The sequence below is a fragment of the Mus musculus genome, chromosome 5 (genome assembly GCF_000001635.26).
Source record: "Mus musculus strain C57BL/6J chromosome 5, GRCm38.p6 C57BL/6J".
NCBI classification, from domain to species: Eukaryota; Metazoa; Chordata; class Mammalia; order Rodentia; family Muridae; genus Mus; species Mus musculus.
In genome coordinates this window covers 141,119,903-141,140,280 of record NC_000071.6, presented here as the reverse complement: position 1 = coordinate 141,140,280, position 20,378 = coordinate 141,119,903, and the positions used below count along the sequence as shown (strand labels likewise).

Genomic DNA, 20,378 nt, shown 5'->3' with positions numbered 1-20,378 from the left:
TGTGTGCAAGTGCATGTGTGTGCATATGGTGTGCATATACAGTGTGTGTGTACATTCGTGTATATACCCAATGTGTGTGAGAGAGCATATGTATATGCTGTTGTGATTAGTGTGTGGACATGTGTGTGTGTGTGTGTATGTTTGCATGCATGTGTACATGTGTATATGTGTATGTGTATGCCCAGTGTGTGAGTGTGTCTGTTTATCTGTGTGTATGCATGCAGAGGCCAGAGAAACTCAGTTGTCATCCCTCAGGTACCATCTACTCTGCTTTTTTTTGAGACAAGGCATGGAGCTTGGCCAATTAGGCTAGCCTAGCTGGGCAGCAATCTCAGAGGCCCACACAAACCTTTTTCCCCAGCGGTGAGATCACAAGCCAGAGCCACATGCCCTGCCATTATGTGGACATGCATGCAGGCGCTCTGAGGATTGAACTCCTGTCCTCCCGCAAGGCAAGCACGCTACTGCTACTGACTTAGCCCCCTCCTCCCTCCCCTCCCACTCTTTATTTGGCATCCATCCAACTAAGTTCAAGCTCCCCAGCCCATCCTTTCATCCACTCTGCCATTTTCCCCTTTCACTCAGACATTTTAACCTGCAAGAGCTTCGACCTCCATGATACAGTGAGAACTCTCGCTAACAGCAGATTTTCTATAAAATCCCAAGCAGCTTATCCCACCTTCCTAAGTCGGAGAACAAAAAACCCTCAGGCCCTCTGCAAAGCCCCTGCGTTCCTGCTGCTAAATGAGCACCACATGCCACCTGCACGCAGAATGCCTTTGATGTCTGCTCCTCTATTTTTATTTACCTTTCTTTCCATCTGCAGTAATTGAGAAATAAAGGTCCCAAGCACAGGAACTGCATGGGAACAAAAGCCATCCCTGCGCACCAGTCACTCGGCGAGAGCGAAGCGCAGCGTTCTCTCAGTGTTTGGGGAGCAGCAGGGCAGGGCGGACCACAGGACTGCCTGTCTCTTTCCTCGGATGCTAGGAAAATTAATTACACAAACATGACTTCCACTGGAGGCTGACAGTCACATGCGTACACAGATATGTCTTGTGCTGCAGTCAAACATGGCTTTATTTAGAATGTGTTATTTATATCTTGGGTGATTTCACTCGTAAGAAACTGAGGAAGAGAATGAGGAGATGGCGGGGAGAGAGATGTTGCTCATCTTTCCTTCGTTTTTTTCTTTCTCCAACAAAAGGGAAAGGGAGGCCGATGCCATGGCAAAGAGCTTGGCTGTCTCCCCAGGCTATGGTAGAATCGAGATGCACTGGAGAACAGTCAGGGGTGTTCTTGGGGCAGGCAGGAAGCCAAGGGCAAAGCCAAGGTTAGAGGCATGGCTGGTTTCCTGCAGCGAGTCAGGTCTTCATTTGACCTTCTTTCTGAGGTTGGGGGTGGATCTGCGGTCAGCATGGAAAGGAGTGAAGAGCCTCAGAATCAGCCTGCTCCCTCCCGACAGGTCCTGTCCGCCTCCATGCATGCCACTGGGGAGGCTGCAATAATCAACATAATGCGGAAATATCACCAAGGGTTTTGGTTCATGCCAGGCACTTTCCAACCCGATCTCGCTTTACCTTTAACATAGCTGTAAAGTACACCTGGGATTGTCTGCATTTTTATGGAAAGGGAAACTGAGGCTCAGAGAGGTTAACATTTGCTCAAAGTGGCCCAGCTGGGCTTGATAAAGCTGGGTTCTGAGCTATTTTCAGATTGACTTAACTTACCCTGTTAATATTATTTTTCCTTCCTTCTCTCATTCCTTCTTTTCCTTCTTTCCTTCTTTCACAAATAATCTCACGTAGCCCACATGTTCTACCACTGAGCCACACTCCCAGCCCCTCACTGGGGGATTCTAGGCAGGGGCTCTACCACTGAGCCACACCTCCAGCCCCTCACTGGGGGATTCTAGGAAGGGGCTCTACCACACTGCCATGCCCCAGGCCTCCTTTCACTTTTGAATTTTGAGAGACTGTCTCAGTAGTAGCCCAGGCTGGCCTTGAACTTACTCTGTCTATCTTACTCTGTATTGTAGATTGCCCTCAGAATACTCTTCTTCCTGCATCGGGGGGTCATAGTAGCTGGGATTACAGTCTGGTGGCATCATACCTGGCTTTATTTTGTGTATTTTAAATTAATACTTATTTAGTCGTTGTTTTATATGTGGCTTTTATCCCCCATACACATGTTTTTTTAGACATGGTCTTTCAATGTGGCCCAGGCTGGCCTCAAACTTGCCATCCTTCCGGATTGGGCCCTGGAATGCTGAGATTACAGCTCTGTGCCACCTGGCCAGCAACCTTATTTATTTACATGAGTGCATTCATCCTCACAAGTGCCCTGCTAGGCAGATAGCCCAAGCCCCAGTTTTGGGGGAGGAAGCCAGAGCCTACATTGGAAGCTGCCACACAGCAAAGGCTGTGCAGCTATTCAGAGCATTGTGGTGGGGGAAGGCGGGGCTAACATAACTGGAGAGCAAGCAGTGCTCAAGGCTCAGCCATAGCATACCTCTACTATCAGAATCAGAGATGACAGAGAGTGAAGGGACACGCCTGTGATCCAGGCTGACAGGGACCCACTCCACAGGAACCAGGAAGAATAAAGGAAAGGAAGGAAGAAGGAAAAAGAAAGAATTGTAAATGATGTCAGTTTCAGGCATGCTCCCAGAGACTGCACACAATAGGGCTCCATTGCTGGTAACTTTTCACACTGGCCCTGATCCATTTTGGAGTGAACTATGAAAGCACAGTGCCACCCAATCCCAGACCCTTCCAGGCAGGAGGCTTCCTTGTAGAGAGTGGAGATCTAATGGACACTCATTGATGGGTTATTGCTTGTGTTGTTGTCGTTCATTTGTCTGCTAACTTTCTTTGTTTTGGGTTATTTGGGAGCGGGGAGGTTGTATGTTCTATTTAAGTTAGGCAGTCTCCAACTCACTATGTAGCCAAGGCTGCCCTTAAATTCTCGGTCTTCCTGCCTCTATCTCCACGTGCAGGGATGTGTGTCACCACACTTGGCTTAATCTTATTTTAATGCAAGTACCTCTAAAAACTACCCTGAGTCTGGAAACCTGTTCAGCCAGACTGCCCCATTTCTTACACAATAGCTATCTTAATGAAATCTCAAGCTCATTTACTTCTAGAGTTTCTTAAGGGGACCTGTGCTCCCAATGTTGATGTTGAGATTGTTGGTGGCTTAGGGGTGACCCAGGGGTCCGTGGCCCTTCCTATAAATATTCTTTGAAACAGACACACCTAATTTGCCTTCTTCAAAGCAAATGACTCTGCGTGTACATGTGTGTCAGCATGCATATGTGTGTGCGTGTGCACATGTGTGAAGCTGGAGGTCACTGTAGGTGTCACTCCTAAGGAGCCATCCACCTAATTTGGCCTTCTTTCACTGAGACCTGCTGCTCATCAATTAGGTTAGGTTGACTGACCTGAGAGTCCCGGGGATCCTCCTGTGTCTGTTTGTTCCCGGCATTTGAATCACAGACATTGCAAAAATGTTTGTTTTTTTGTTTTTGTTTTTTTGTTTTTTGTTGTTTTTTGTTTTTGTTTTTTTTTTGTATAGGTTGTGGGGATCAGACTCCGATCATCATGTTTGTATGAGAAACATTTTATTTAGTGAGCCACCCACACAGCCCTAGCCAACACGTCATCTGAAAATGGACCATTTGGAAGTCCGTGCAAGGGCAGCTCCAGCTGCTTTCTTTCTGAAGCAGTCTCTCCACCTAGGTCCTGTCTCCTCCTTCACCTGTCACACAGAGAGAAACCATCAGCTGTGGGTGACAAGACATGCCACTCTGCTGCTGAGAGGAGAGAGGGTAACATCCCAGATCCTGGCCCAGCCCAGACTCCCCGGGCTGAAATTCCACCTCTGCAACCTCAGCCTGTGTATCAGCTTCTCTGGGTGTCATATTTCCTCCTCTGCAAAATGGAACAAGCCACTCCGTTCTGTGGGCTTCTGTTGCATGCATCTGACTGATGAAACTACCTGTGTGTCTTTGATCCAAACAGTGCTCAGGACAGAGTCACACCTGGGGAGTTTGTGGTGGGTGTGATATGAAGAATAATCCAGAGAACAATAACTACTATGTTACGGTAAAGTGGAAATATATGTGGATTCTCTTATGCAGGAAACTCAGCTCCCCGTTTCCTTGTTACAGGTGGATTCCCCTAGTGGAAGCACTTTTAGGATTTCAACAATACCTTGCATGTAAGGCCAGAGTCTGGCATAGGACAGGCACTGCCTGGGGGTTAGGAGTATGGCAGGTTAAGGAAGAGCAGATGCTGTGTGTGTGTGTGTGTGTGTGTGTGTGTCTGGGTAGCCTTGTCTGTCTAGGGAAATATTTGTCAACCTTCCTAATGCAGGGACCCTTCAAGTCAGTTCTTCATGTTGTGGTGACCGCCCCCCCCCCAACCATAAAATTATTTCTGTTGCTACTTCATAACCGTAATTTTGCTACTGCTATGAATTGTAACATAAATATCCGTGTTTTCCAATGGTTTTAAGTGACCCCTATGAAAGGGCTGCTCAACCCCAAAGGGCGTTGCGACCCACAGGCTGAGAACCTCCAATATAGGGACAAGGTCACATAGACCTTCCAAACTTCTATTGTTTACTTCACAAGCAATGAGGGCAGCTGCTTGTCTCCATGGATGAAGAGGAACCAAACACTCATTAATTCCTCCATGGAGGGAGCCAGGACAGCCGGCTCCTTACAGATCTCCCCTCACCTGGACTGGCTGCCCTCAGGCAAAGATGCCTCCTGTACCCACCTCCCTCTGCACTGGTCCGACTGACTCTCCTCCCCAGCTCTCTCTAGCTTTGTTTATTTGTCCCATAAAAGAAAATGCTTTTTTGCCTAACCTTGAGGCACTTGGAGGGTTTCCCATTCGTAACAAGTAGTTTCCTTGGTGTTACAGGAGGTCACAGTCACAGAGCCTGGGCCCCCCAGCCCTGCTAACAGCCTAAGCTCGGCCACCCGTCCTGTCCTTGTCCTTGGTAGGCCAAATAAATACACAAAACAACAATGAAAAGCAAGCGAGGAAAGGAGTTTTGCTGGATGAGGACAAACTGTGAAGGGGAACCAAGTGACATCCCCTTTCCCCAAGTTCTGACAGGAAGCTTGAGCTTAAATATCAAAGCAGACAGCACTTTGCCCCACTCCCAACCCCCACCATTGTTTAGCACCAGTCTCTCCTGCAAGGTGGTCTGAGGATTTGTCAGAATTGTGAGAAATCTCTTCCTAGGAGGTAAATTTCTCTGCTGCCTTGTTCCAGGCCTTTTTTTTTTCTCCCAGGATGAGATTCTTAAAGGGAAGAAGGCATTCCGGATCTTTCCGGATCTTTGAGTGCATCAGTTCAGTAACTGAGGTTGAGGGGAGGGGCACAGCAAGTTTTTAGAATACCCTCATTCCTGCCAGGATAGAACACTACTTGCAAGCCCTTCTTCCCACCCCTCCCCATTCAAGACCCAGCCTCCCCCACAGCCAATGCTCCCTCAAAATTAAGTTTTTGCTTGCAAGATCTATGATTTTGACCCTTCCATGGTGTCTCCCAAGAGGTATGGTTCTTGGGTATGGGAAGCGTTTCTGGGATTTCTCAGTTCATAAGACACAGAGCCTCAACTTTCAACTAGACTCAAGAAAAGAGGTTTCCTAGAGAAGGTGTGCCAAAGGTGGACTCCAAGAGGTGAGTGATGACTCTTTCTCTACAAGCTGTCTCCCCTCCGCCTCTCCTGTGTCTCCTCCATTTTTCTGCCCCCCTCACCCTCCCATTTGCCTTTGAGTCTGGAGAGAAGGCACTGAGTGCCTAGGTTTTTGTGTCACTTTACAGTGCATTGTAGACACACACAGATAATTATAGGCTAATTATTGTATGCGAAGAGAGAGGTCCAGGTGAGATTGGAGATGTGCCAGCCCTTATCTGGTGTGTGCGAGGGGGGCTAGGGGGACTGACTCCAAAGGAGTAGAAAGAGGCAAGAAGCACCTTTGCAGAAGTGTGAGAGATCTCTTCCTAGGAGACAAATTTGGGCTTCCTGTCTCCCCAGCACTGGGATTCAAGGCAAGTGTGCACTGTCACACCTAGCTGTCTAAACTGGGCTCTGGGGATCAGTTCCAGGCCTCAAGCTTGTAAGGCAAGCACTGGGTTATCACATCGACCCCTAGTACAAGGAATCTGATTGGCTGCCCAGAGCCCAGCCCTCACCTCTGTGGTCTAATTCGAGGCCACCATGGTAAGAAACACCAGTGCAGCCATGGATAACCTCTCTGCAAACGAAGTCCACGAGGGTGATTTCCAGAACACTTCCTCCTTGCTAGAATTTGCACATGAATTTGAAATGCCTTCCATAGGCTCATATGTTGAGTGCTTGGTCCCTGATGCTAATGCCAACTTGGAGGGGTCTAGAAACATGATGAGATAAGAGTCTAGGGAAATAAGCTACTGGAGTAGATAGATCCTTGGATTCTCTGTCTGTCTTTCTCTGTCTCTGTCTCTCTGTCTCTTTGTCTGTCTGTCTCTCTGTGTCTCTCTATCTGTCTCTGTCTGTCTGTCTCTCTCTCTCTCTTCCCCTTTCTCTCTGCCAAGAAGTACCATGCACCCTGGTTGCCATGACGTTATAGGGCCAAGTAATCATGACCTGGGTTATCCAACAAGGTGTGTCCAAACTTTAGTCCACATCTCAAAATCATAAAGTTACTCAAAACATTAGCATGACAAGCTGGGGGAGATGCTCAATGGGAAAGAGCACTTGCTAGATAAACATGAGAATCTGAGTTCGAGTCCCCAGCACCCATGTAAAAAGCTGGGCCCAGCTACACATGCATCCGAAAGCACAGCACTTAGGGAGCAGAGACAGGCGTTGATGTGGCTAGACAATAGCTTAGCCTTGGCTCCCACAAGACACCTTGTTTCAAAGGAATACAGTGGAGAATGAGAGAAAGATACTGGCTTCTGAACACATAGGTACAAGCGTGTACATCTGCACACACATATATGTTCATATAACACGTGCAAACATTTATATGCAAATATATATTTGAAAAATAGAAGAGAATCCAATTTTGCAGCTCTCTTGCCAGGGAGCCTTGTGGAGAACAGCATCGTGTCACAATGTCAAAGGTTTGGACAGCCCTGGAAGCTGTGAACAAAATGAATCTTTCTTCCTTTAAGTTGTCCTCGAGTATTTGGTCACCATCACACAAAAGTAGCTCATTAGTCCCTCATTCAAGCAGGGATCAAGAAACCCCTTCAATTTTAAATCTGATAAAATTGTTGAGAAGCCAGTTGGAAAAAAAATAAACCCAGTTTCTTACTTTGTTTAGTCCCAGCTTTCTGAAGCATCATCTTTACCTGTAGCGACATATCACACAGAGGATAATTGAGTGTCTTTGTGTGGTTGCAGCCCTCACTACAGGATACTGAAGTTTCAACATGACCCTGAATAGGAGACAATTTTCCGTCTACTCCATGATTTATCTGAGATTATATATATGTATGTGTGCATTGTGTATGTGCATGTGTGTATGTGAATGTGTATGTGAATGTATGTGTGTGTATGTGCATGTGTGTGTATCTGTATGTGTATGCATGTGTGTGTGTGTGTGTGTGCGTATGTGTGTGTGTGGTACAGCTCATCCCAACAATGGAGAGGTGGCCAGGAGAGGAGCTTTGGGGCTCACTGACCAGCTGTCTAGCTGAAACAGTGAACTCTGTGTCCGGTGAGAGACACTGCCTCAAAAACTAGAGTGGCGAGTGATAGAGGAAGGTACTCAACAGTTATCTGTAGCCTCCACACCCATCACATATGAATGCATGCCCACGTGCCCACACATGCGCACACAGACATGCACACGCTCACACGCACATGAACACACACGCACATGCACACACGTGCACACATGTGCACACGCTCACATGAACACACACACATGAACACACATGTACACACGTGCACACATGTGCACACACCTGTACTTTTTGCCAGTGCTGCAGCATGAAGAAGCCTCTTTTCTTCCCCTAGATGCAGCATTTGAGGAGTTCGGCTCTGCTGGCACTGCTGCCTGTTGAATAATACAAGGGCAGACACCAAGGTAAAATAACGAGAAAGGGCCTGTGCGACTGAGGTGGCCTGCGAGGATGGCGTCAGGGATTCCCAATTAGGGGTTCACAAACACTGTGAAATGGCATGTCCTGGACAGACTTGCTGATAAGAATGTTCCAGCTAATTAAAATGTCACGGTTTCCTGGTCGGCCGAGATTTATCATCCGGCTAGAAGGTAACACTTGTCTGCTGGTCAGTTCCTGCTGATAAGAACTTCTGCTTGACAGTTACAGAGGTCTTTGATAAATAAAATATGGGGAAACAGATGAATTATTACTTAATAAATGCAGTATTGTTGGGTGGTTTCCAGAGAGCAGAGGTTGCAAACTGGCAGCCTGTCGGACCAGCTCTGATGTATGGGGAACTCCAATTCTGCCAACACAGGATTGGGGATTGTGTTTTATTAATTTGAGCCTACACACAAGTAAGATACGTTCCTATGCAAATGGATACTCTTCTCACACACACGAATGTATATACACCCCAAGTTCAGACTGTGGCTCCCTTTCAGAACTGGCTGCCTGTGGCTCTCTGAGGCAAGGTACTTGCCATCTAAACAAGAGGGCCTGAGTTTAGATCCTCAGTAGCCTCATGAAAGCCAGTTTCAGTGCTGTGTATGTAACACCAGGATAGGCTAGAGAGCCCTGGAGCACACTGGCCAACCAGTCTAGCAGAACCATGAGCTCTGGGTTCAGTGAGAGACCCTGTTTAAAAACATAAGTTAAAGAGCAACTGAGGAAGACACCCAACATTGACCTCTAACCTGTAAACACATGCACATATAACTCTTCGTGCATATGCACATAAGTACACCACACACACACACACACACACACACACACACACACACACACACACCTGACCACCTGGGCTCCATGTCTAGCTATTGCAAACTACTGTGTAAGCCATTGAGAGCTAATAGGACAGCTGGAGCCCACTCCCTTTTGACCCTCTCACATGTCACAATGCCAGCAGCCATGCATGATCCAACTGTGCTCTGTCCTCTTGTCTCTGAAAACTGGCAAGATGCTGGTCCTGGTGAAATGCACCTGTCATCTTAACACTAGGAGATGAAAGAGGAAAATCATGAGTTCAAGGCCATCATGGGCTGAGATCTTGTCTGATAAAGGAGGGGGAAGAGGAAGAGAAGAAATTTGGGAGGTAGGAAGAGGGGAAGAAAGGCTGGAGAGATGGTTTAGGCAGTAAAGTTCTTGCTGTGCAAGCATTCGGCCCCAAGTTTAGAACCCCAGCTCCCACATTACAGCTGGATGTGGCTGCACCTGTCTATAATCCAGCACTGGGGACAGCAGATGGCAACAGGATGATCCATGGAGCTTGCTGGCCAGTCTTGGGGGTTAAGGGGACGACCCTTCTTTTATAAGGCAGAAAACAATAGAGGAACATAAGTCCAACCTCTGGCTATACACACACACACACATACACACACACACACACACACACACACACACATATGTACATATACACACACACACTCATACACATATACACAGAGAGACACACACAGAAAGGCACAGCCACATGCTTGCATGCATGCATGCATGTACTCACATTTGCATGCTTACATGCACACACATGTACTCATGCACATTTACATGTTCACACATATTCTCTGTGTATGTCTGTGTGTATATGTAAATGCATTGTGTACATGTGTGTGCATGTGGGTGATATGTACATGTATGTATGTGTATGTGGGACTACATGTGTGTATTTGTATGTGTATATATGTGTGTGTGCATGTGAGTGCATATGTAAATGCATCATGGGCATGTGTGTGTGTGTATGTGGCTGATGTGTGCTTGTATGTATATGTGTATGTGGGAGTGCATGGGTATGGTCACCTGTGTATGAACATGTGGAGGCTAGAGGACAACACTGCATGCTTTCCTGAATCCTTCTCCACATTATATTTTGAAACAGGGTCTCTCACTCAACCTGGAACGCATCAGTTAGGTTAGTCTGGCTGGCCATGGCACCCCCAGGATCCACCTGTCACAAAGCCACCAGTGACGGGGTTACAGCTGCTCTGTCATGCTTGATTTTTTTTTTTTACACTGGCGCTGGACAACCTTCCTCGCCCAGACTCAGCATCTTGATAGGGATATTGAAAGTTCGCCGCATCACTATGGTCCTTACTACATTCAATTATCCTGGTTTATTGAGCTCTTTAAAGATACTTTATTGCTCTCTCCTTGCCGCGAACCTAATCTCTGTTTTCCTCTAGCTTTTCTCTAGGGTTACTGCTTGTCAAGAGAAAGGTCACCACAGACTCAAAGGAAATGAAGAAAGAGACAACAGAGAACTGACCCCTATGTCAAGTTAGCTTTCACCAATATTAAACTGATGGATGACTGTGGAGGCACGATGCTACTTTGTCCCTTCCCTCCAAGCTAATCTTGCTAGATGTCAGTCTTGGGAGTAACAACCATTGTTGTTGCTGCTGCTATTGTCTTATTATTATCACCATCACCATCATCATCACCACCACCACCATCATCATCATTATATGACCAAAACACTTTCCAGTGTAGTTTCATGCATGTAAAGATCTCAGCTCAGTTGTAAATCAGTTCTGTGGTGTGCATTGGTCTGGCACCTATCTGAAGATAAGAAGTAAAGATAGGAGGCTCTGCTCTGGACAAGATGGTGTAGGCTCACTCCTCCCAAGCCCTCTCTCCCACACAACAGAAGGAAACTCTTGGGGCTGCAAGGAAGGACCAGTCAGTTACAGTGGTGACCTTGTATGCACGAGGAACTAAACCTGGATCTCCAGAACCAGTGTGACAATCAGGTATACAGACGCATGTCTGTAGTCCCAGTGATCAGGAGGGGAGGAGGGGTGGAAAGGAATCTTCTCGGTGTGCTGCAAAGAAAGCAAAAGCAACCCTAAGGCAAAGCAATTTCTCTTTTGAGATGAGACTGATTCTTGTGCCAAGACCCAAAGAGGCTGGCGAGCATACAGGGGTGGAAACTTCACTGAGTTTTTATTTTAACACAGCTGGTAACTGTGTCCAATTCCATGGGTAGAAGCTCAACCCCATAGTCAGATGGATTGGTTAATTCACCATCAGCATAAAGGGAAAGAGTGAGACAGAGTCAAATCTTGGGAGTGTCCAGGGTTGGACAAATAGGCATGAATACAAGAGTCTCTTGGGAAGTGTGGCAGGCTAAAGACTTCTGATAAGAATGCTTCTTACAAAAGAGACAGACCAGTCCCCAGAAGCCTATGTGGTGCAGTTCTAACAAGAGACACTGTCTCAAACAAAAGGGTGGAAGGTGGCTGAGGAATGACACCTAAGGTTGTCCTCTGTCACATACACTGTGCATCTTTGCACAACATGCACACACTCACATGGCACACATACATGTACACATATGCACATATATACCTATGTGCACATGTACACAACACACATACACATGTGCATGAATGGACTTACATATCACACACCCATGTGCATATATTTCACACACCCATGTACATATATACATACATATGTACACATGTGCATATGTACACATATATACACATTACACACATGCATACACACATACATACATGCACACTCATGCACACATTGAATATGTGCATATAAACACAACACAGATGCACATACACATGTACACACATGTACTTACATAACACACATATGCACATACTCTCATAACATATGCATATGCACACATACACTTATATAACACTCATGTATATACATGCTTATACATGTATACATGTGCAACTACACACATACACTCACATAATACACATGCACACCCACTCAAATAACACATACACACTCACATATGCACACATGCACACAAACACACACACACAATCTCTGGGCAAAGCATCCTAAGGTGATATCAGTGGGGTCTACTAGGAAGCTGAGCATCAGCTATCCTTTGCTCTGCTCTGCTCTGTTACAACCTAACAGTGAGCTTCAGCTCTCTGTTCCTCCTAGGCCTGGGTCAGATACAATGAGATGAAGCAAACCCTGGCCCCACTATCTTTGATAGCTATCAACAGGGCTAAGAAGGGAGCTGCCTGCTACTCACAGTCTGCCCTGAAGTCTCAGGAGTCACTCTGTCATGTCTGTAAGGATAGGACCCAGCAGGAAGCAAAGTAGACACATTGCCCATGCCTCTATCCAGCTTGTATGCTAAGGCATGAACACTGGCAAGAAAAACGCCAAAGTAAAAACAAAGTGAAATACAAATCTCATTATTCAGTACACAAAATGTCCAAGATGGGATATGAAAGCGTGTGTCTTGTCAAGGTCTGGGGGACTAACTTGATCAAAAGAAGAAGACAACTCAAACAATCGACAGGCATCAGTTTGAAAATGGTGGAAATTATCAAGGACTTCAAAGCAGCCAAGAGACGAGAAGATGGCTCAGTCAGTAAAGAGCACCATCACGGGACCTGAGCTTGATCCCCAACGGTCACCTAAAAGGCCAGGCGCATTGCTTCTCATTCAGTCCCATCACAGAAGCAGTCAAATTAGGCAGGTCTCTGGATTTGATTGCCAGCGGTGTTCAGTCAACCTTGCCTACTTGATGAGTTCTAAGCCAGAAGACATGGTAGAGAGCAACTGATTGCCTAGTAAGGATTCACATAATAACAGATACCCAGCATTGATCTCTGGCCTTCACACACACACACACACACACACACACACACACACACACACACACACACACACACATCAGTCATCATAAACATGCTTCAACAAGCAACTGCAAATTCTCTTGAAAATAATAAAAAGTATAATAGGATCTCAGTAAAATAATAATGATGATGATGACATGGAATAAAACAAAAAAAAAATTAGAGAACCAAAAGTCACAAAATTGCCAAGAAGAAAAGTCTCAATACAAGGACCAGACGGGCAGGACAGAGGAGCAGCTCAGTGAACACTGGCACAGCCTCAGCATTTATTCCGGATCGCCAAAAACAGCCACAAGGCTCATGAGACGGTAAGAAAGCAACAAACACTCATATGTTCCGGGTCCCAAGGGACAACAGTGTAATACGAAAAGGTACTCAGAAATGAGGGCAGAAATTGTCCCACATTCGGACAAAGACCTAAACCTGTAAACCCAAGAAACTGAGGGACACTAAATGTTACAAAATAACTTTTAACTGTAACAAGTTTAAAGATTCACATAATACTTAAACTTCTGAAAACTGACCAAAAAAAGTGTTTAAGTAACCAGGCCAGAAGCAGAAACAGTTTACTACTTATTTGAGAACAGTTATTTGAATGACAGTAGGACTGGATACTACGGGGAGAAGGAAGAGGCTTGACATTTTCCAGCAGTAGAAGGGCTGTCAGCCGGGAAGGCTGTCCTGTGAGGATGTCCTTCAGAAGCAAAGGCTGCTGAGCAGTGTGAGATCTCTCGCTGCCATCGGTCACATTCCTGCCACGCAGTCATGAGCACTCCAGCCCAGATCCCCAGCACCCAGGTGAAAAGCCAAGCGTAGAGGTGTAAATGTCTAACTCCAGCAGTTTGAGGAAATGGCGTGGTGAAGACAGGATATCTAAGACTTCCTAGCCCAGCATTTTGGTAGGGTTAGTGACCTCCAGGATCAGTGAGAGACCCTGCCTCAAAAAACTGTAGTGGAGAGCAGAATTGAGGAGGACACCCTATGTCAACAGCTGGCATCTACATATGCATGTGAACATGCCTGCATAGATAGACCACACACACACACACACACACACACACACACACACACACACACACACAAAGGGGAAAACAACATCATTTTTAAGTGGAGGAAACATAAGTAGATATTTTCTCGGGCATTGCTCCTGTAAAGACTGGACAATGGGAAGTCAAAATCCAGTGATGCTTCCATCTCAGCCTTCAGGCCACTTAAGCCCCAGAGTCAGCAGTGGGGGCAGGGTGGGTGGAGAGTTCTTTAGTGATTTGAAGAACCGAAGGGCAAAGAAGCCCCCACACGATTTTCCAAGCCAGGGTCATGCTTCTAGAAATGGCTTGGCCAGCACCCAGGGCCGAAGGTGGATATCAGAGCCACTGTGAGAGGAGCAGAAGCAGCCACAGGCTACCCCGGTGTCAGAACGGAAGACTCTGAACCCAGGAGATGGAGGGAATCTGGCCCCAGGTCCTCATTGCAGCCTGACTCAGCTTGCTAAAAGGAAAGTTGTACATCCCGGTGGCCCCATAAAGGGCAGCATGAAGCTCCATGGCTTAGCCTTCATGACCTGGCCCCTGCAGGCTCGCAGCCTCTCCAAACAAACTCCCTCCACCCCAGCCATCTTGTGTCGCCATAGAGACTGTGGTCTCTGCCTGTGCCTTCTATGGCACCTCCACACCACATCTGTTCTGTGCACCAAGCTCCAAAGCTACTAAGATTTCGATCAGGCTGCGAAAGAAGGGCAGAAAGAAACAACCAGGAATCCGTTTCCCCAGAGAGGAGGTCCGTTCTACGTCAATTTCTTCCCTTCCTGTTCCTCTCAATAGTCTTTGGTACAGGGTTTGCTTTGAGGAGGGGAGTTAGGGTTTATCACGCTGTCCTCATTTTGTTGGTTCTTTGTGTATGCATGTGTGTGGCACTGGCAATCAAATCCAGAGAAAGTATTCTACTGATTAGTCACACTCTAGCCCCTCACTGGGGGATTCTAGGTAGGGGCTCTACCACTGAGCCACACCCCAGCCCCTCACTGGGGGATTCTAGGCAGGGCTTCTGCTACCAAGCACATACCCAACATACACACCAGAAGAATTCTATATAAACACCGAACAACTGCTGAGCTATATCCCCAGCCTGCTCATCTGATTTCAATACTCGACTTCAAGCTGCCTTCTCTAGATTCTCTTCCTGCTCCATGAAGCTCATTTCCTTGACTCACCAGGTCTAGGCAGATGAGAAGTACCTGGAAGTACCAAATAGGAGAAAGAGAGAAAGAGGGAGGGGGAGGGGGAGAGGGAGGGGGAGAGGGAGAGGGGGGAGGGGGAGGGGGAGAGGGAGAGGGAGACCTCTGTGCTACTTACTGTTTCGAGGATGGCACCCTCTGGTGGCCTGGGGGCAGGTCAGGTGGTTATGCTAAGAACCAGCCCCCATGGTGGACTGCCTGTCTAGAAGAAGAACAGGATCATCAGAGACTTTTAATTCTCTATGTGACACAGGCACAGGCTTCCTGCTTCTGGGACCTAGGCCTCAGGCAGCAGGACATTGGGCTTGTCTCCCCTCATGTCCTGCCTGGGATATCTGTAGCCTATGACCAGTCTCTTAGGAGGTGGGAAGAGTGTGCAGCAGACTCTTCAGGCCTGGCTTGACGACGTGCTAGAAGGGCTGATTAGACAACAGCTTGAGCATTGTGCCTAGGGGCCTGGAGGCTGCTGCTGGCTGCTCAGGAAAGATGTTATCAGTGGGGTAGACAGAATCTTGCTACTAGGGAGGCTGTTTTCTGTGGAGCTTCAGCAGTTTGAGATGAGAAACAACACTGGGGTCAGGTGGAAAGGCCACTGAGACATTCTCTCCTTTCTGCTTCTCTTCTCCACTCCCCAAACAAACAACTTTTTGCATGCGTATGTATGGGTGCATGTGTGTGTGCACAAGCATGCGCACATATCAGGCCGTAGTTAATGACAGGTACCTTCTTTGATTGATTGCTCTTTATATATTAAGGCAGGAATCCAGAACTCACCTATTCAATAAATCAATCGAGCTACCCAAATTGTCCTGGGAGATTCTCTTTCTCCCAAGTCCTGGGAACACAAGTAAGCCATCGTGTCTTGGGCCACCATATCTGTCCCGCATTTTCAAGGATGCTGACTATATAAACTCCTATTTTGCAGGTATTTTACCCACTGACTCATCTCTTTATTCCACCGTGCCTATCTCTATTTAAACCTAAACCTCATGGTAGGGTCCCAGTGATGGTCAAGAGAGGCCACAAGGCCTCTTTGTTCCCCCATGGAACCAACCATACTGGATACATTTCCTTTTTCTGTTCTTCACTGTGAATTGTATGTTTAGTTGTCCCGATGAGGGAGCCTGGCTAAGACTGATTTGTTAGTCCTGTTGTGGTACAGGCTTGGAGTATAACAACTGCAGAATTACTCACAGGCCCTTCGGGGCTGAGATGGGCTGAGTTATGACCTATGAAATTCTTGTTGAGGCTCTAAGCAATGTACCACCGGATGTTATTGTATAGGGCTAGGGTGTATAAAAAGGGACAGAGGAGAATTGGGGAGGGAGGGGCTGATTTCTGTTCATCTAAATTCGAACCTCCTCCTCTTTCCAGTCTTCTGGGCTGCTGGCCTCTCTACTCCTGGGTGCTGGCTAGCTCCCTCTTGCTTTCCAGCCAATGCCCCTGCTCTAGGCTTGCCCTGCTCCTTCTTTTGAGGTGTCCAGTGCTATACACCCTGAATCCTACTCTGCTCTACTCTCCCCAGAGCATGGCTCCCTCTCTTTTCTGCCCTTACCCACACACCCTAGGTCGTCTCCTCTCCTTTAGAATTTCCACTGTTGTTCCTAAGACAAACGGTGTTATTTGCGTGCCTGCCCCTCATCTTAACCAAAGTCTATTTCCTGTTCCCTCACTGTTCCTAATCTCCCTAAGTGGTTACCCAACACGACAGCCACTCAGTGGTCCCCTCTGTCCTTCCTTCTGGCTGCCCTTTTTTCTCTCAAATGTGCATCTCAGGCTGACCCAGACTCTTGCTGGATAGGGACAAGAAGACCCATACCATCCTGTGCTCTGAGTGGAGCCATGCTTTCTGTGCCTTGTCTGCCTCCTGCCAGATGAAGCTGGGGCGGGGGGGGGGGGGCGGGTAGAGGACCCTTTGTCATACTCCTGCAGGGTGTTGGGCCAGTGTCCTTTACTTGTTATTCACAAGCATAGCCTGAAGCAGCAGGTGTTCCAGGAGGAGCTGAGTGTCTTCTTCAACAAAAATAAGCAGGCCTGGCTGGAGACACAGCTGAGTGGTAAAATATTTGCTATGAAAATGGAAGACCAGAGTTCCAGTTCCCAGAAGCACTGTGAAACTGAGATCCTGTACCTAGGTCTGTAATCCCAACAGACCTACAAGTAGCCCGAAGGTAGAGACAGAAGGAGTCCCAAGAAGCTGGGCACACATGCAGAAAACAAGAGATACTTCCTCAGGCAAGGCTGAAGACAAGAACTGTCAACCAAATTGTCCTCTAACCTCCACACATGTACTATAGCATACACAAGTCCGAGTTCACATATATGAATAGGTATACACACAGGCACAGACACACACACACACACACAGAGAGATACAGACACAGTCAGACAGACACACACATACACAAACACACAGATACACAGATATAGATAGACACACAGGCAGACACACAGACACACAGATACCCACAAGATATACAGATACAGACAGACAGACACACAGATACATAGATACAGACAAACACAGACACACATAAATATACAGACATGGACACACACACAGATATACCGACACAGATAGACACACACACACACAAATACACAGATACAAAGATTTAGACAGACTCATAGGTACACAGACACACAGACACAAATACACATACATATATACAGACACAGTCATATAAACAGATATACAGATACACACAGACAGACACACAGATACACAGACACAGACAAAGAGACACACATACACACACAAATACACATACAGATATATAGACATAATCAGACACACAGACACACAGACACAGATACACACATATACACATATACACAAATATACAGGCAGACACACACACATACATACAGATATACAGATATAGACACAGACAGACAGACAGACACACACACACACACACACACACACACACACACACACACTAAAATAACCAAGTTCCTGACCTCTCAGACTAACATTAACTACAACTGCACCAGTGTGTAAGTCTCTGAATGAATGATTTATGTGGCTTTGGAGAGCTCGCTGCACCAGTCTTTGAGGCCAAACAACACCCATTTGTGGGTTGGTAATCGATGTACTTCAGCAATATATAGGGGCAAACTTGGTTGCTAGTTAGCTCTCCCGAGGGTGTTAGAAAATTGTAATCTAGACGCAATCAATAGACATTTATTGAGTGTCTATTCCAGGCCTGTGAGATGGTGGGCTTTGTTGGGGAAGAAAGAGGGAGATGAACTGGGGAAGCCGACTGTAGGGGTGACTTCTTTCCTCACAGTGTTCCACTTAGCCAGGAAAATAGCAACAGAAACATCCCTGGCAACACCAAGAAAGTGAGAAAGGGGAAGGCAATCCCTTGGCGTCTGAGCCCAGGAGGCCAGTGCAAGCAGAGGGGCCCATGCCCCTTCCCTGTGAGCTAAGGCCACACTAGGAACTGTGCACACATTTTAGCTACATTTGCCCTTTTGACTAGAATTTTTTTTTGAGACAGGGTTTCTCTGTGTATCCCTGGGTGTCCTGGAACTCACTCTGTAGACCAGGCTGTCCTCGAACTCAGAAAGCCACCTGCCTCTGCCTCCCAAGTGCTGGGAATAAAGGCATGCGCCACCACTGCCCGGCAGAATTTTTAAGTAAAATAAATGTCTAGGCTTAGTGGGCAAAGTTTTTGTCTCACAAACACTGGCAACTCAGACTGAGTCCGAGCACCCATATAAAAACTGGGCCTGGTGGTGACTCTAAGGCTGGTGGGTAAAGACAGGGTGGTTTCTAGAGCCCTGTCAGGGAGCTCCAGGGTCTGAGGGAACCCTGACTTAAAAAATAAGGTAGAGAGTTATACATTATATCCACATTCAGGAAGCAGAGGGAGATGGATGCTGGGGCTCAGCTCACATTCTACTTCGTATTCATGTCGGAGCCTAAGCCTAGGGAATGGTGCCACCCACAATTAGGGCGCATCTTCCTAGCTTAATAACCTAATCTAGATAATTCCTTATAGGCTCAGAGGCTACTCTAATTGAGACAGCCCTTCACAGCTATGCCCTGAGATTTGTCTCCTAGGTGACTCTAGGCTCTTCAAGTTGACAGTGAGCCATCACACCTCTGCATACCTCCTTTCTGGTCCACATCACTACTATTCGTATTCTCACCCATCTAGGGGAAGCAGCCTCCCTTCCCTTACAATCTCAAGCCACTACAGCTCCTATCTGGGACACAGAAGCTCTTGGGAGTCTGTGCTTTCAAATATCACAGAAGCCCCTGGCCTGTGCTGCTTCTTCCCTATCTGGGAACAACCAAGAGGCTGAAGATGCTTGGGTTGCTCCATTAAACATGGGAGAAAATATCTCCCAGGCTCCAGCGTACCACAGCCAGGGATGGTATTCCCAAGACAGGAGGGCAACAGACTCAACTCTCCCATCACACACGTTTCCGACTCACACCGGCGGCTGTCTCCGAATGGTTCCCATCTGCTTTAGCCTGTGGAGGTGAGGGGAGGTGAGCTGCCTGGCCCTGGGCCCATTCATCTCCCTCCCGTTCCCAGGCTGAATACTCATGGGCAATCAGTCCTTGCCCCCTTCTGCCTTTGAGTCTCTGCTCTGCTAACAATCGGATTCTGCATTTTCTGGTGATACAGAGATTGTGTGTACAGAAATGTGGACTTAGATATCATACCCTGTCATGGCAATATCATGTTCACTATGTATTGATCATCTTCCTTTTTATAGTTCTCTCTCTCTCTCTCTCTCTCTCTCTCTCTGTGTGTGTGTGTGTGTGTGTGTGTGTGTGTGTGTGTGTGTTCATATATAGTTATTAAACTGGGGAGTCACAACCTGTATTCCAACTCAAGTCCAGTCACCTGTCCATAGTAGAGAGCAGGAGAAGGAGACTTTTTCAATGTGACCACACTGGCAAGAGGGACACAGAGATCAGTAAATCCCCCCTGTCTGTCCTCAGGGTCCTGAAATGTAAACAGAGGACTAAGGTTGTGCACATCTGTGTGTCCCTAGCATGGTCCTTTCCACTGCTAACCCATCACTCCCTGGGTTTCCAGCTTATCTTCAGGTGTGAAATCTCTTCCTAGGAGACAAGTTCTCTCACTGGCTGGTGAATTTTCCTTCTCTGAGCATGGGATTCCTGGAGAAATTTACATTTCTTTAGGGTCCATTGTTCTAATAGTCTGGTTATCAGATTGAGAGATACAAGTATCTCTTCAAAATATCTTCATTTTTGTGAGGCTGGTTACTCTGTGGAAACGCAGGTGCGTGCATCACGTGTGTGGAGGTCAGAGGACAAGCCTGGGTATGGGCTTTGCCCTCCAACTTGTTTAAAGG

At 46.9% G+C, this 20,378-nt stretch overlaps 1 long non-coding RNA gene across 1 annotated transcript in view; it reads right to left on the bottom strand.

Moving 5' to 3' along the window:
- The window catches only part of Gm30866, a 35,231-nt gene extending 19,809 nt beyond the window's left edge, over positions 1-15,422 (bottom strand). Inside the window, exons 1-2 of the long non-coding RNA XR_868655.3 lie at positions 15,154-15,422; positions 809-1,499 (exon numbers count right to left, since the gene is read on the bottom strand). This is a non-coding gene — a long non-coding RNA (predicted gene, 30866). The remainder of the gene's footprint in view (positions 1-808; positions 1,500-15,153) is intronic.
- Positions 15,423-20,378: the final 4,956 nt, after the last annotated feature.